General features: G+C 45.2%; 1 protein-coding gene across 1 annotated transcript in view; it reads left to right on the top strand.

Annotated features, from left to right (window-relative positions):
* Window positions 1-3,085: 3,085 nt before the first annotated feature.
* Window positions 3,086-16,334, top strand: part of NCALD (neurocalcin delta) — a 57,516-nt gene continuing 44,267 nt past the window's right edge. The window contains exon 1 of the mRNA XM_085316330.1: window positions 3,086-3,221. The gene's annotated coding sequence lies outside the window, so the exon portion shown is untranslated. The remainder of the gene's footprint in view (window positions 3,222-16,334) is intronic.

Below are 16,334 nucleotides of genomic sequence, written 5' to 3' on the forward strand. Positions count from 1 at the left end.
GTGCAGAGCAGAAGCATCCCAATACTGAGATGATGAGTGTGAATCTTAAGGTTGTGCTCCCAACCTGACAAAACTAGTTTGTTTCTCAGTAGTCTTCAGCCTTTAAATATCTTTTATCTATTTTTCCACTCACTGCCCGTGTCTCATTGCTTAGCATTCACTTATTTGATTGACAATAAGAAAGAGACAGATTTGGCACTGGGGGTTTTATCATGGAATAGTTAAACTAAGTCAGCGAATATATATTCTTCTACTACTTTTTTGCAGKTTTTTTGGCCCTCTCAGGGATGATTGCTGTTGTTTCCATTCCAGTTTCTGTTTATGTGGTGTGAACTTCTGCTTTGTCCCTATTTCTGAAAAGGTTTGTGCATTACAAGGAACTGCTGTGGAGAAGTAGTGATTTAATTCAGAAAATTTCGCAGTGGAGAAATCATCTTCCCATCATCATCTGTGGGGAGGCACAACAGGACCTCAGCCAAGCCSATTGGAAAATGGAAACTGCACATTATTTTATGCAAAAAATAAATAATTATAAAATAACTGCATGTTATTTTATGCGTTGCAGAGCATCGACYTGTTTTTTTCACTTAGTCTTGCAACTAACTGAAAGCTAAAGCTTTCATCACATATATTTAGCATATCCATATAAAGACTATCCATATTTAAGGAACTCCACAGGGCTTTTTGCCCTGCAGCAGAAATACCCCCAAAAGAGAGTGAAAGGGTTATTTTTACACCAGAAAAAGCGGTACTCTGAGACCACGTGTGTTTGTAGGTGTGGAAAATTGGGCTTTTGCAGGACTCGAGTGCGGCTGGGTCCGCTCGCAGCCCCCTCCGGGTTGCTGCAGGGAGGCTCTGTGCCGTCTCCTCCGCCGACCTGCCCCACTTGGCGTRAGCAGTAACGGGCAGGCGGCCGGGTCTGGCCGTGGGCACCCCCTCTCCTGCACGCGGCCGTGGTGCCGGCAGCCCTCATCAGAGAGGAAGACTGCAGTGATGAAGGCACCTATTTGTCCAGCTGGTTGGTTGAACATTAGGATGGTCACGGGAACCCGCCCTTAAACTTCTATGAAGTCTCCATTTGTGTCTACCACAATCTTTGCCCTCTGGCCAAAGCCAGGGATTAGTAAAACCAAACAGCTGCTGTGATTGAACTGTTTTGATAAAACTGCTGGTAATATTTTTAGGGTATTAYTGAAATGTGTTTGAAAGGCCTTTTGACCCTTGGAATGTGTTCAGTATATTGTCTGGTTTGTGAAAAGGACTTTAAAAAATTTAAAACTTTAGAATATCTCGCATGTGCACACATTTTTGAAAGACTAATAATTAGAAAGTGGTGTACCATGTGGTATTGGAGGGCTTTCTTTTCAAATCATAATCCCAAATTTTCTGCTGGATTGTATAAGCGTTGCAAGTAAATGAAAAAAATATATCTGTATGTTATGGTACAATTTCATTGATGGGTGTTGACATGAAATTTCAGCCTTCTACAGTGGATTAATACATGTGATTATACGTAACACATGTAGTATATGGTGAGTTTTTTTAATTCATCATACTCTGCTTGTTCTAACTGCACAGGCTTTCCAGCTAATTGTGAATATTTTCTTTTTAAGGCATGAATTTTAGACAGTTTGGACTGCTTTATTCTCTTGCAATAACCCTTTGAATGCTCTTCACTGTTTTGCTAATGAGGTAAAAGTGATCAGGTGAGGGAAAGAAGTGCGCGGATGAGAGAGCTCTGTGTGCTACTGCACGTACCACGCGTTGGCGTCTCATTCACTCTATCCATTCAACTGCCCATCCATCATACATTTTTTAAAAGCATTTTCCAATTATTTGGGGGCTAGATCGCATTATCTGAGGGCTAGATCTCAACAGTGAGTATCTGAGATGCTTGCGGTCTTTAACACCTTAACTCTCCCTGCATCCGTCGGGGAAATATCGCTATTCCCGCACTACGAGCGGGGCAGTGAGCGCAGGGTGCTGCCCGCGTACTCCGCGGGCTTTCGGGAAACCCCAGCGCGCTGGTAGCGTTTGGAAGGCGGTTTACAAGCTCCCGCAGGGGAAGGCCACACGTCTGCCCGTACAGCCGGCCCCGCCGCCGCGCCGCGGAGCAGGGCGCTGCGATTTCCCCAGGGGCAGGGGGAGGCGGCGGGCTCGTGGCAGGTCCCCCGGCCCCCGGCCCGGCTCCGGCAGCCTCTGCTCTGCGCCGGCAGCATCCTTCCCGGCGCTCTCGCCTCCTCCTCTCTTTTCGCCCGGCACCTGTCAGAACTCCCCATCCCCGCGGAGCAGCGCGCCTGCTTGCTGCGGCCCCGGCCCCCGCCTCGCCGCGGCCCCCCGGGGCACGCCGCTCCCCGGCTCCTTCCTCTCGCTCTCGCATCCTGCCCCCTTGTGCACGCGCAGGCAGAGGGAGGGGAGATCTGGGGACAAAAGCAGATTTCAGCTAGAACTGCAAGACGGTCCGAGGCGGGCGTCGCGTCTCTGCCCGGGGCCGAGGCTCCGGAGGCGAGCGGCGCTGGGCGGGCTGCTGGGCCCGGCGGGGCCGGGGCCGCGGGAGCCCCGCGGGCGGCCGAGCGGGGCCGGGGGGCGGCAGCTGGGCAGGGGTGCAGGCAGCCGAGCGCAAATTTTTGCCAGGGTGAACGCGAGCTCAGCTGCGCGCGGTTCCCAAAGATGCTGCTTCGCGGCCGGCGGCGCGGGCATTTCCGTGCGCGGAGGGCAGCGGCTCTGGGAGATGCAGCGTTCGCTTGGGCATAAAAGGGGGGTTTTCTTTCTTTTCTTTTGTTTTGGCTGGAGGTTGGGGATGCGAGAGGAAGAGCGCGGGAGGAAGGGATGCGCGCTCTGCCGAAACGCCGGCGGCGCGAAGGTGGTACGGGCTCCCCGCGGGAGCCGACGGAGCCGAGCCCTCGGTGTTTGGGTTGTCAGGGAGCCCATGATGGTTCAAATGTGCACACAGTATGACAGATGACCTATTGAAATAATTTCGGAGCAGTGCTGCGGTTGCCAGGACAACCACTGCTCTCTTGGCTTTCATCTGGCCATGTGACAGCGACTTTGACGTCAGCTGGAGGCAGAGCCTGTGGTTTCGGCCGCGCAGCCAAAGGCTTGTGAGAACCTAGTGGATGCTGGATTTATCCCCACTGCTGCTGCTGCTGTTGCTGCTGCTGTTTCTCAGGGGCTGCCAGAGCATGGACTATTAAAAACTTGCGTTTCTGCCGTGTGAGGTAACCATTTGCTTTATGTTCTCGTCAGGTATTTTTTCTTCTTAAAAAAAAAAGGGTAAAAAGCAGCTTATCGTGACTGATATTTTTTCACTTGTTTGTTTTGGCTGGAAGTTTGCCTTGATGAACAAGCCCGGCACTATCAGATAAATGCAAAGCAGCTTCCAGTTACTAATTCTGTGTGCAGACTGCAGAGCAGAGTTAAATTTAGATTAATGATCCATGAAAGGAGAATAAAATGATATTGTTCTCATTTGACACTTTAGGAATATAAATGAACATGAGCAACTTAGGCTAATCTATACTGGAGTTAAAAGAAATGTTGTTTAGGTGTTTTGTTGACCTGGGCATCTGTACAGCTTTATACTTCTGTTGGAACTTGGATTTTTTTAATGCCTTCTAGCTGAGATGTTGTTATAGCCAATGTTTTTAATGAACAGAAAGCCGGCAGTAGGTACAGCTTGCTATCAAACTCCAAAAGTTTGAATCTTGAAATCATCTTTGTTCGCCCTTGCTCCCTGCACCCGCAGCAGCCGTACGCGGCTAGGGCTTCTGCCCGGCTCTTGGGGCATGTGGCACGCCTGACTCTCAAGATTACAGAGGAAAGGATCAACAGCTTCCTGAAAAATTGTCTGAAATGTGCCAAGAGACCAACACTGTTGTAACACAGGCTTTTACCCTTTTCTCTCTCTCTCCCTCTCACACACACACACATAGAGCTTTCTTTTCTCTTGTGCAGTAAGAACAGTCAGATTAGCTAAAAAAATAACTGCAGCATGAACAGCACCATGCTAATTGAAAAATAAATGCTATTTGGATCCTTTTTGGAAAAGAAGAGGGAACTTGGTTCGGTTTTTATGTTACACTTATTGAGAGGAGGTTGCTAGCAAGAAGGAGATTCCAGAGCTCCTGAAGTTTATTGCCACTGCCTGAGTTTGTTTGTGTGTCAACAGACATATTCATTTTAAGAAAGGATTACAGATGAAACATCATGTGCATTATTTCCTGGAAAAGTGTTTTAGATCATTTGTGTCATCTCGTATTATATACTCTTATTCCCTGTTCTCTCCCTCCCAAAGTTCAAAGGGTTTACTGATAGCAGTAATGACTTTCTAAAGCAGCTGCCACTCCGAAACAATCATGAACCTACACAACAATTTAAAATACGGTGCAATAAGAGATAAAATAATTGTATAAACATTATTCTGATGTTAATAAATGCAGCAGATGTAATTGTTTCAAAAGTGCCTCAAGGTGGAGATTAAGACTGAAAGCACTTCTGTAAAGAAAGGTATGGTCTAAGGTCGTGGATTTCGCTGCTTTTGGTATTCTTAATAGACCAGTAATGATAAATGCGTTTAAAGCCTCTCAACCCTTGTTCATGGTGTTATTTAATCCGTTCTTTCCAGTTTAACTCTTATGTCAAAAATATCAAAGTTTTGGAGACTGAAATATTTTAAATCTTGTTTATTAAATTTTTCACCTGATGGTAGTGTATGAGCAAATCAAATACATATATGTACATATATATGTACACATATATATGCATAAAATATCTTAACAGCTTCACAGTGATGATGATTAATACCTGGTTCTCAGCTTCCTCCAAGAACAAGGCTATCAGCCCTTTTTTATGTTGCACGAGCTGCCAGTACTAGTGCTGCTGGCGCTGTCCTTATGCTGGGGAGTAGGTTGGACTGTCTGGGGAGTAGCTGCTCAGCAGGCAGGGTGAGGAGTTTGTATTTCCATGAGTGCGGTCCGTGTGGTCTCACCTGCACGTGAGCCCCTGCCAAGGTTGGACAGTGTGGTGGTGGCAGTGATGAAGGGAGGTGGCAGACATGGCCCTGCACGCTCAAGGCTCTGGTGTTGGGCCAGGGCTCACAAGCGGTCGGCACCTGGGGAGACCTGGGGAGCAGTGATGGCTTTGAACCGAGTGGGAGTTTTCCTGCAAAAAAAAGTTAATCACCTTCGCCTCAGTAGGATTTGGCTCCGTTGTGCAGCTACTGCTGCCTACCAGGTGTGACTTGACTTTACTTGTCAGCATAGCAGTGATGTTCATCTCATTTATTTAGGCTTGAGTACAGCATCCTGTAGCATTTGATGCCTTGAAAACACTTAGAAGGTAAAAGATAATTGAGGTAGCTTTTGCTCAAAAAAAGCTTTTTGTTCATTAGAAATATTTTAAAAATGCGTTCCTCATCTGTAGTTTATCTCTAATTTTGCTTTAGCAGTATTGAACAAGTCTTGATACAGGCATGAACTTGACCTAAGAGAGGATGATAATCTGCTTCCCGTTGCACCAGGAGGGTCTTCACAGCATGGTCACAGGGAAAGCTGTTGAGTGCCACATAAGTTGCACAAAGATGCGTCCTGCTTGGTGAAGTGACGAGCTGTGTCACCTTTTGCTGGCATTGGGAGGTTTGGGAGCCACCACTGGAGGAGCAGATGGCCGCAACATGGCCAGTGAGGTGGCTTGTACACAGTGCGAGGGTCTGTGAAGTGTGGAAAAAGCATGAGTTGCTCACCAAAGCAAGCAAAGGAAGTGGGGTGTGAGAGAGGTCCCAGGACCATGTGCCTATTTCCCATGATTTCATGCTCTCGTTTTGCTTGGTTAGCTGTGTGTAGTGTCACAAACTTTTGACACATGCTTGAATTTTACCTTAGGAATGTGTGAAATTCTCAGGACAATATAATGTTAAGTATCCCTCAGTCTCTTCCCTGTGATGGTTTTCAGCTACCATGAGAAAGGAACAAACACAAGCTTTAAATTCCTGTCTCCTTCCTGCCACTGCAGAGCAGGAAGGTGACTGCAATCCACCCCTCATCTTCCACCCAAGGCTATACCTTTAGACTGCAAATTGGACTTGAAATTTTCTAACATAAACAGAAAAAAAATGACCATGCACACACTTAGTAACACTCCACCTTCCTCCGGCGACACCAGGTTGACCCTTATAACTCCTATTAGCCTTAATATGATTTGCAAATGTGACCCCGTGGCACGCACATGAGGAGAAGACAAGCTCTTCCTATAGCTTTGTCTCCTTATCCATGAAGAAGGGTGAATAGACCAGTAATTACTGAAGAATCACAGTGCTTCAGCTTGGGAGGGCTTGGCTAAAAACAGAATTGAAATCTCCTTGAATCTCTTCTTCTACAACGGGATTCAGCCAGTAACATTAAAAACAAATTCAAATTGTTGATGCCTCTAGCCTGGTAATAATAACACACTCAAGCCTTTAGTGTGCTCTACCTTGATCTGCTTGAGTCGATGGGCAATGACATTCTAAATTCAGACCAGAAGTGTAATAAARACCTGAATAAACCTTGCAACACAGAGCACTTCAACTCTTTCTAGCACTTTTTAGACAGAATGAGAGTCTGGCTGTAATTTTATTGGTCCTACCCACGACTCAAGGTGATAATGGGGGGGATAAAAACCCCATATGTGAGGGATTGACAAACAGCGGGAACTCATACAGCAGTACTGAGATTCAGGCTCTTAAATTACATACTGCAGAAGTTAGTTTCAACCCTGCTAAAAATCATCATGTTGTGCTAATTTAATGTCCTGCATCAACATTAGCAACAACTGGTTTAAATGGTAGCTGAGCAGCTGTAGAGATTTGGCATTTTAATCAACAGTTGCTTTTTCAATTAAATCCAGATGCCATGGATATGGTACTCCGAATGCAAACTAAAAGTTGACCTCATTGTTGGTTCCAAGCTAAAGTAAAAAAATGCTAGCTCTGGAATGTTTTTGGTAGCCATAGTTTAGAAATAATGTTCCATGGTGAGCCAACTCTAGGGAGACAGTTATAGTCAGATAACAGTTTAAAAAATAGGATATATTTTGGCTGTACTTTTACTGCTGTTAAATTTATCTTCTTAAATAGCAGGGAGTATGAGTTGAGGTTTGAGAAACAGTAATTTTGTAATTATTTTACATGGATCAAATTATTCTGTCATCAAATTTGCATTTCAGACAGCATTACAGTATGAAAATATAATTAGAAACTGTAATTCAGGAATTGCTGAATGTGATATTTCCCAGAGGGAGCACCGTGAAGAAGCTGCCCTTATTACAACTTTAGCAAATGTTGAAATCCTATAGGTGGAAAATGTGAATATAGGGTTGTAAAGTTGCTTTCTATTCTGTGGTCTCAACACTGTTGACTTTCTGCCAAACTTCATTTTTTTTCTGAGATTCATTTCTACAAAAACATCTAATCATTAAAAGCTAAAGTGCTCAGATCCTGTTCTGTTGAATTTCAGTCTGGCTGTGCTGCTAGTTGCTGAATTGCTTTCAGCCACAAAATGACACTGAGATAATGTAAGGTTCTGATTTACACCCAGAAAAGCCAAGAAGCTTGTAGTTTGGGCTGAAGCACTGTTTCTAATTTGCCCAGTGCCTGGAATTCCCAGAAATATCTCTTCTCATTGAAAAGAGCAAAGGATGGGGTCTCCAATTTAGCTCTATTTCTTTTCTGTTGCTAATTCAAGACTTTTGCTGTATATGTTCACAGTGTCGTGCAAAGTTTTAGCTGCATAAATCTCACCGATGTCAGTCCTTAAGGTTATTTTTATTATGAACCTTTTACAGAGGCACTGAATAGAAATGAGCACGTGCTTTCTTATGAGTTGCACTCGTGTTGATAAATCCCCTCTGATTTCATCTGAAACACRCAATCCTTTGGAGACTGTCATCGGTCACCAGTTTTTCCCACCACCTTGTCAGGGTTTTGGGCAACCCGGGATAAGGAGCAGAGCTAGCGAAGCACAAAGGGAAACGGATGATGGGGAGCAGCAGAAGCTGAGTGTGAGGGCATATTCAGCGCCTCCAGCTCCCCGGACGTCCCTCACAGCTCTGCAGACAGCGATTCCCAGTGCTCCTTCAAAGGAAAGATCAGTGGCAGGGCTGCAGTAGATGTATGGATGTGTCCCTGTGAACACACGACTGTATCAGTAAATGTGCTGGCTCGCAACGTGGGAGATGACCCTTAGTGGCTGAGGGGCATCGCTGCCCCACAGCAGGCTCCGCGGAGTGAGACCCTTTTCCTGTGCCCAATTACACGAAGCCTAGGAGCCGGAGAGGGGGCTTGTCCCAGCGCTCGCCTTTCAGTAATGCRCATCCCGCAACCGGGACCTGTTGCTTGCAGTGTGAGCAGAGGGCAGGAGCCGCATAGCACCATCGGGGTGATACGAGAAGGCATGTTTGTTGGAGGGGTGTAATGAGCCACGTTCGTTCCTTATGGGTAAGGAGCCATATCTTGGGGAGCCCTGCGTGAGGGCAGGAGCCTCTTCACAGGCTGGATAGAAGCTGCTTCTGAGCAGCTCAGCATTTTTGCAGATCTGCATAGAGACAGCAGGGGGGCAGGAGTCGRTATTTCAGCTCGCTGTGTCTGTGCATGGAAGCAGGTGCACGCAGGGGTTAGAAAGGCTTTGAGACRGGTTTATACCTGCCACGTTTGCTGCAAAGCTTCTTAGCAGTGCTGAGTTTCACTGTCGAGAGGATGGGGGCTTGGGAGCGGGCCAGAATCAGGCTGGCCCTGTAGCTGCAGGAGGATGGTCCATGTGAGACAGGGCAAAGGTGGTGCGGAGCGAGGAAAGGAGAGCCTGGGAACGACTAAATGAGCAGCTTATAACAGGAAAAGRCTGGAGACAGGTCGGCAACTTCCTGGCTCTTCTGCTGTAACTACTGCACTGCTGCAGTGACAGGGGTGTTTGCCCCAAGCAGGGACCTCTAATAGCGTTACCCAGCGGCTGGAGGAGTCTCTGGCACTGGCCTGCCAGATCTCATGCAAAACAGCTGCTGAAGGGTTCAGGGAAGCAAAATGCCTCCTAAGCTAATATTGACATTTTGTTGTTTGGCTGTCATCTGATTTAAAAGGGGCAAAAAGAATTGCCTTTGCTTCTGGATGCCATGTATAAAATAGGGCTGGACAAACACTGCCTGATCACCCCTCACACAGTAGATGCTACCGGAGAGCAAAGATTTTGCCTTTAAGAGTTTGGAGCTTGTTCTCATATTATAAAAGAGATCAGGTTTTAGAAGGTTGCGAGATTCTGTGCACGGAGGTTTGATTAGACAAGCACAACAGGTAATTTACAGGCTTGCTCTCCAAAGGAGACCCGCTAAAGCAGAAGCATGTCAAAGCCAGCTCCTTTCCTTGCAGAATTCCCTTGCTCCCAGTGCGGGTGCATTTGCTGATTATGCCTTGCACAGCCTTTCTCTGTCTCTTCCAGGATTACAAAAACACAATGGATCCCGCTCATTTGAAGTGTCTAACTTAAGCTGAATAATACTTGAAGAGACTTCAGCTATGAAGCAATTCAACCCTGAGAACTTTTAACTCTAAAGAAAATATTCTACTCATGTTGTGCGAATGTTCCTAATGGCAAATCCAAGATGCCAGGGGAAAATGAACACAAAGCAGCTGATTATTTCCACAACTGCTATTTGCTTCCTATCACAACACTATTCTTTTGTGCAGAATGGCAGCATGATTGTAGAGCCCTCTTTAACTTCACCATTTTAGCAAGCACAGGTCCAATTAGAGCAATTATATCTTAGCAGAAACACTGCCTGTTGTCTTCTGGACCTGTCTGTCAAGTGTCCTATTCATAGCTGTTTATCTTATATGGGTGTTTTTTATATAAAATCTGTCTGACCATACTAATGCAGTCACATCTGAAGGATAGCCTGCTTTTTCGTAGACTTATTTCACAGACGGGTATGAACAAGAAGACTAAAATTATAACTGGCCAAGGTATGTCTTTCAGTATAAGCATGATCTCCCCTTGCTTAAACATTATTGCTAATTATACACAGCTCTAAAACTCTTCACATTCACTTATTTCACTGTTAAAAATATAAAAACATTATTGGAACTTGCATTTCTTCCTTACCACTTTGGAGGATTTTCTTAACCAAAATCCCCAACGTGAGTATYGGGGCATGTAATGTTCAATGGCGCATGGTATTAAACCACTTACAATTCTGAAATCCTTGTGGGACTATTCAGTTACGGAGTTATGCAASAGCCACTAGTTAGTGGGCAGTTCTGCAGAAAGTCCTTCTAGGTTTTGCTTTGTCGCTGCTGTAGAAGCCCTGCTGAAGGAGCGTAGTCACCCCGGTGCAGGAGGTTGTCTCAACGCAGGTAAAAGCTGAGAAACAGAACTAAGTGAAAGAGAGAAGTGCTGTGACTTGGGAAGGTCAGAGGCAACGGAAAAAGGAACTGTTCCATTTCTGAACAAAACATAGATTTTTCTTTCCTCATACTTCTCCTGAAAGAGAAAATTTAAGGAGTGGGGGTTTTGCTCATGTTTGGAGCTTTTTTCCTGAAGTAAAACAAACCCTTTTCTGAAAATTCAGAAGTGAGATTGAAAGTGTGAGTGCAGCACACATCCCTGCTGCTATGTGGAAGGTATGGGGCGTCCCAGCAGAGGCAGACATAACAAGGCTGAACCAGAGCGGTAAATGTTTAGGAACTGAAAACACGAGAGCTCAGGTCTAAGTCRTTCTTCCTCCAGCATCATCACGGCAGTAGCTCCACCACATTTATTTGTTTCCTATTCTATCTCTGTTTCGCTAGGTTTTAGCCTGCGCAGGAAGGCGGCTGTTCCCTTTCGTTGGGATTACTTGCAGAGCCGCCYGCGGCCATAGCCGAGACGTCACCTGTCTTTTCCTTCGGCGAAGGACTCCGTAGGCAGGCGAGCCATGCCAGTGTGTATCAGGGCTGCAAAAAGACCTTGCAGGCATGTGGTCATAYGGATGGCAAGGGTAAATGAGAGCTGATAAAACAGCATTAGAACATGGTCCACAGCAGCTCCTCAGTGGGCTTCATGAATTTATTAAGTATACAATGCCAAATATTTACCTAGGTTTGCAGTGTTGGTGGATTCAGTTTCTTTATTTATAATGATGAATGTCTTTTCTCTGCAAACCAGAGGATGTGATTGGGTGTGCAGGGTTAAGCCCCCCACTCACTGTGTCCACATAACACTTGTGATACCCCAATTTAAACAATACAGCTGTTTTAAATACAAGAAAAGGTGATGGAAGATCTAGTAGAGTAACTGCTTGCTTGATTTTTGCTCTGCTTTTCATTAAACTCTGAGACCTTGCAAAAGGCTCTACCTCACTTAATTCATAGTGTTTAATTAAAAATTGAACTGAAGTTTGTTACCCATTCACTGCAGTGTTGTTCCCATACAAGGAACCTGCAGTAAAATCGCTCCTTCAATGCCTGACCCTCTTGAGGACAGCTCTCCAGCGCGAGGCACAGGGGGAGAGGAACTTGACCCATATGCAGGGCAGTGGGGCAGCAGGTGGGAGAGAAGGAGTTAAGCCACGATTAACAGTCTGAAGCATTTTCTAAAATAGCAGCTTTTCTTTTGTTTGCTGAATTCCCTGTGCTTTTACAGTGCTGTTCCCATTATTCATTTCTTTCCCAAAATAACATCTTTAACCAAAGGAATGGCTTGAACTCTGAGAGGAGGGGACTCCGTAGCCAAAACTGGACAGCTGCATGCTCTCCTGTGTCTGTGTCAAGATAATTCTGAGTTGTCATTGGATGCTAATGGAAGATTATAAGGCAGGTGGCAATTCCCAGTATTTAAAGCAATTTTGACTCCTCAACCGTTGAGCCCGGTAATTCTTTTTTGACAGCCCTCAGTGGTGTTTCTCGGGGGTGAGCTTCAGTTTTGCACTTGCAGCTGCTATTGCAGAGAAATGTTTATTATTCTTTTTTCAAATGGGAAGCTTGAACATGTCCAAATGGCTTCCTGGTACAAAGGGGGTGTGTCGCTGGCCAGCATGGTGGGAAGGTGGCCTGGAAGCCAGTATACCCCTACCCTTGTACAGTAGCTTTGCAGCTGGACCCGGCCAGAAGCATTTCTTGCTGGTGGATGTTCCTTTCAGGAGCACAGAGGGAAACTGTGTGGGAAAATAAGATGAAGGGACTATCTCCCCGGCGCCAGCGAAGCAGGTGGATACTGCTGAGCTGCTGTCGCTGGAATGCARCTCCAGCCCTCAGGGTCCCTCTGGTGTCCTGTCTTTGAAAACTGACCCGGGGAAGCAGCTGTTTCCAGGGGGCTCCGGGCAGCATTGAGCCAGGGATTGCTGGYGATACCTCCTTCTCACTGCCTCGTCAGCCACATCGAGGCACCCAGACAAGTTACCTCGCGCTCCAGGACTGGGTGCCGGTGGTCTACCCATGAGGGTACAGAGTGGAGGAAAGGAAGCTCCGCAATGACCTAAAAATCACAAGCTAATGGCTGTGTCTTGTTGTTGCCACATCCTCGTGGTCTGCCTTTGCCATGGCCTTCCAGCTATGGAAGTATTGTGTGGGAGGTGAGGACCTTCCTGTCCTCATTTCCTCACTGGAGACAAGAGTGTCCCTCACGCCCTGCYGGGTTGAAGTGCAGGAGAGGAGCTGCCCCGTGCTGTGCACTGGGATGTGTTTTCACGTGCAGGAGCCCGTAGCTCTGCCCTGCCGGAGCGAGCGGTGCCTCTTCCCTGTGGAAAGTCCCCARTGTCAGAGTGAGAGGCACCATGGGAGAAGGTGGCCAGACCCAGATGAGTCAAACACCACTCAGGCAGGTGGTGTTGCTGCTAAATACAAGGCACTGGGAGGCTGGGGCTGCCAAGCCACGCTCATATTCCCACACAGTTAGCCCTCCTGGGCTTACTGGCYCCGTTGCTGGAAGCTGCTGGACCCTGAAACTTTTTCAGAGCACCAGGAAGTTGACTTCGGAGCCTGAGGCCTCTTGCAATGCATGCTCCAAATCTGGTWTGCTCAGAAATATTTAGGACCCTGAGTCTTGTTCATAACTTGACCTTTTTCCCARTGGGTAATAGCACGCTTCCCCCAAGTCTAGACATTTCTTATTTTTTCACTAACATTAGGGGCAAAAGCATGTTCCAGGGTATGATAAGTTATCTGGCTTTCTTGATTCAATGACTGTGTCCATACGCATGTCCCTGTCACAGTTTTGTTCCTGGTTAAGTCATATCCTCCCAGGGGGTGCCCAAGCCCAGTCTGAGGCTTACCTGTGCAACTGGGCCAGTCCGCGGAGGCAGTTTGCAGATGGCTGTTCTTCAAAGTTTAATCATATAGATGAGGGTATTTCCAAGCAAGTTGGCCCCAGTTATGGGGAAGGCACTCAGATGCATTTATTTCACAGGCTTAGGTGATGTATTGTACCTCAGCACGCATATCTAAGTGGAAATCCTTGGAGAAACTCTTAGGAACAGAAAGGTGCTTCTCTGAAACCCAAGGCTCGGGAGAGCTCTTGTTGCAGCCAACAGCAGGAAACCAGAGTGCTGAAGCTGCAAAGGCTGCAGCTCCAGCCTGTTCAGACAAAGCAGGGGTGTTTTAAAAGGACTGATGTGAAGAAAGTGAAGAGCATGGCTAGAAGGAAGGATAAAGGAGAAATACCATTTAATCTATAGAGAAACAAGCTCCTTAGTCGCCTGTACATTATCATGTACACTGCTGGACTCACGCTCTACTGAATGGTTTCTTTCTYAGTATGTGGGTTTGATGCTGACTTAATGTTATTGCTTGGTGCAAATGCTTCATATTACTTGATTCTGTTTTAAAACTTTCCTAGTTTTGCATTTATTTTAAAGATGTGAAAATTGCAGAGATGGATATTCAGTATTACCCTTCCTTCTGCTCCAGTTTTTCCAGAATTAGTAAATTGTTATAATCTGTATTAACCTTCTCAATTGTAGGTTGACATGTTCCATTTTTCTCATGTTTATTATTCTTAATACCTGTTTTTAAACCATCCCTTGCCTGAAGTGCACACTTTGTGCTGCCTAATAACATTACAGCCTACAGACTTCTGCTGTACAGCACTTGAAGGTATTTTGTATTTCGCTTTACAGGATGGAGGTAGTGTCTAGGTGCGCTCTTCATAAAATCTCAATTTCAGTGTTGAAAGAGGTCAAAAGAAAAGAAAACAGATTTCTGGGTACAGTTTGCGGCCAGTCCTTCCATTTTTGTGGAAATTTACCTTTATGGTTTTAGTCTTGGAACATAATGTCAGCGGAGTTTCAAGAGAGCCAGGGGAGCATTTACCTATTTCCTTGCCCTTGGCTTCTCAAGATATTTGATTGTTTTTATTACTTCCCCTGTTTGACAAGGAGTGTTTTCTGCTTTCCTCAGATTTCCCAGTTAATTCCGCCTGCTCCCAACACACTGCCAACCCCTCTGTTCAGGGCAGCACGCTCCTTTCCCTGGGGCAGCACTGGCAGCGCAGCTGGTACGGAGAGACCAAGCTCAGCCTCTGCTGTGTGCTGGAAATGCAACTGGTTTTTCAGATGCTGAGATGCTGAACAGAGACAGGCTATGCTCATTGGCAGCATGCAAAATCTGTTGTGTTGGGACTCTTCAGGCTGAGTCCTCATTTAAATACATCCACTGACTCATTTGTGACCTTAGGTCTGAGGCCATTCCGGTCAGATGAAGTCCATGACRATGATGTCTTGGTAGGTCTGTTCGTGGAGGCCTTTACCTCTTCGTTATTACAGCTTTACATCAAAGCCCTGTAAAACACCAGGTTATTGGCTGCAATATATTTTGAACGGTGCAGGTAGTTGAACAGGACCCCAAAACGTGGCATGAAACTGAAAAGTTTTCCCCTTTCAAGTGCAGACAGCAATTGCTGTGTTCTATTTTGCTTCAAATAATACAAGAGATTTGAGGAGACTAGCATTAAGACATTTTTCAGAATCACTAAATATGTTTTAATCCTTTCTAGCCTTGAGCAACTGTCTCCTAATGAACTTGCAGAAGGATAGGTATAATTAAAGATTTGTCCTGTGCAGCCTACCATGCATTTATAGCTACACAACTGCTCTTTCTAGTGAAAGTGAAATGTCTTTCTAAAAGAAACCCAAACAATCAGAAATATTTCTTTAACAACAAAACCGAAAACAAGTTTTTCTTCCAAGCATCATTGGATAAAAACAAAAACGTTATAAGATTTCTAGTTGCACTACGCATCTGCCTCTAATGTACAATTCCTTGACTATGTTCATTTTTGATCCAAAATGTGCTCCTCCTTTAAAGTGCTGTTGTTTCACTTGGCAATAAAAGCCTATTCAGCTGTCTGGGTGTTTCATCAGTGTTTGCATTCATTCTTCTATATCTTTTGCATTTTGCTCCAATCTTTCCACTCAACAACCAGTGTTGTCCAAATTGCCACTGCTCAACTGGATATAACTTACTATTGCTTACTAATTAAAGTTGGCTATTTAATTTTGCTGGTGTGCAATTTTGTTCAAGATTTTGATGTGCTGAATTTGTAGATGCAAACAATACAATAGCAGACTTTTCCCTCAGTCATTTCTGAAATCTCCCACTCCACCAGTTGCAAAGCTTAATAATTGCTGCCTTTTAGGTGTCTGGCACAAGTGGAAATGGCACAGTCGTGTGACGTGCTCGTTACTTCAGGCGTTAGCCTTGAGAAGTGCTGGGTAATTGGATGGTTTGTCACATCAGTTTAAGCACATTATTTCTAAAACTCCTCCTCCCTTGATCAATAAGACTCTGTAAAATTGCTTAAATATATTAAGAAAAATGTGATTTACTCTAGGAATCTTTATTGCGTTTAATTATAAGCCACTGAATCTAATACATGAAGGAGATCACTGTAATTGTAAGTGGACAAAAAGAAGATCTACAGTACACTTCCATTAAGCAGCTTTCAGCAACATGTACCTTCTTCGTCAAATGCAGTTACACAAACTAATTAGGTTTGGTGTTTCTAGCAGGAACATTGGTTAAATATATTATGCTCTCTGAGATAAATTGACATCATATTAATTTGTTAGGTATTGTGGTATCTGTTCTGAGCTTTTTCCTGTTCTGTTTTTTCCTGCTCTGAGGAAACTCATGCGATAGCCAAAATGTGAGCAGAGAGTTCAGATGTTGATCTCCCTGTCTCATCTTGAACTGGTTTCATTTCATTAGGTGATGCCTGCTGCACACTCATCAGATAGCAGGCTTTCTCTYTGTTTGCTGTGCAGCACGTGCAGGTCTAGCTTTCATTTTATGGAAACAAAGTGAAGTCTCTTGATATCGTTCACTGGTGTTTTGTACT

This window comes from Rhea americana, unplaced genomic scaffold (assembly GCF_003343005.1).
Source record: "Rhea americana isolate MKP2758 unplaced genomic scaffold, rheAme1 scaffold_46, whole genome shotgun sequence".
NCBI classification, from domain to species: Eukaryota; Metazoa; Chordata; class Aves; order Rheiformes; family Rheidae; genus Rhea; species Rhea americana.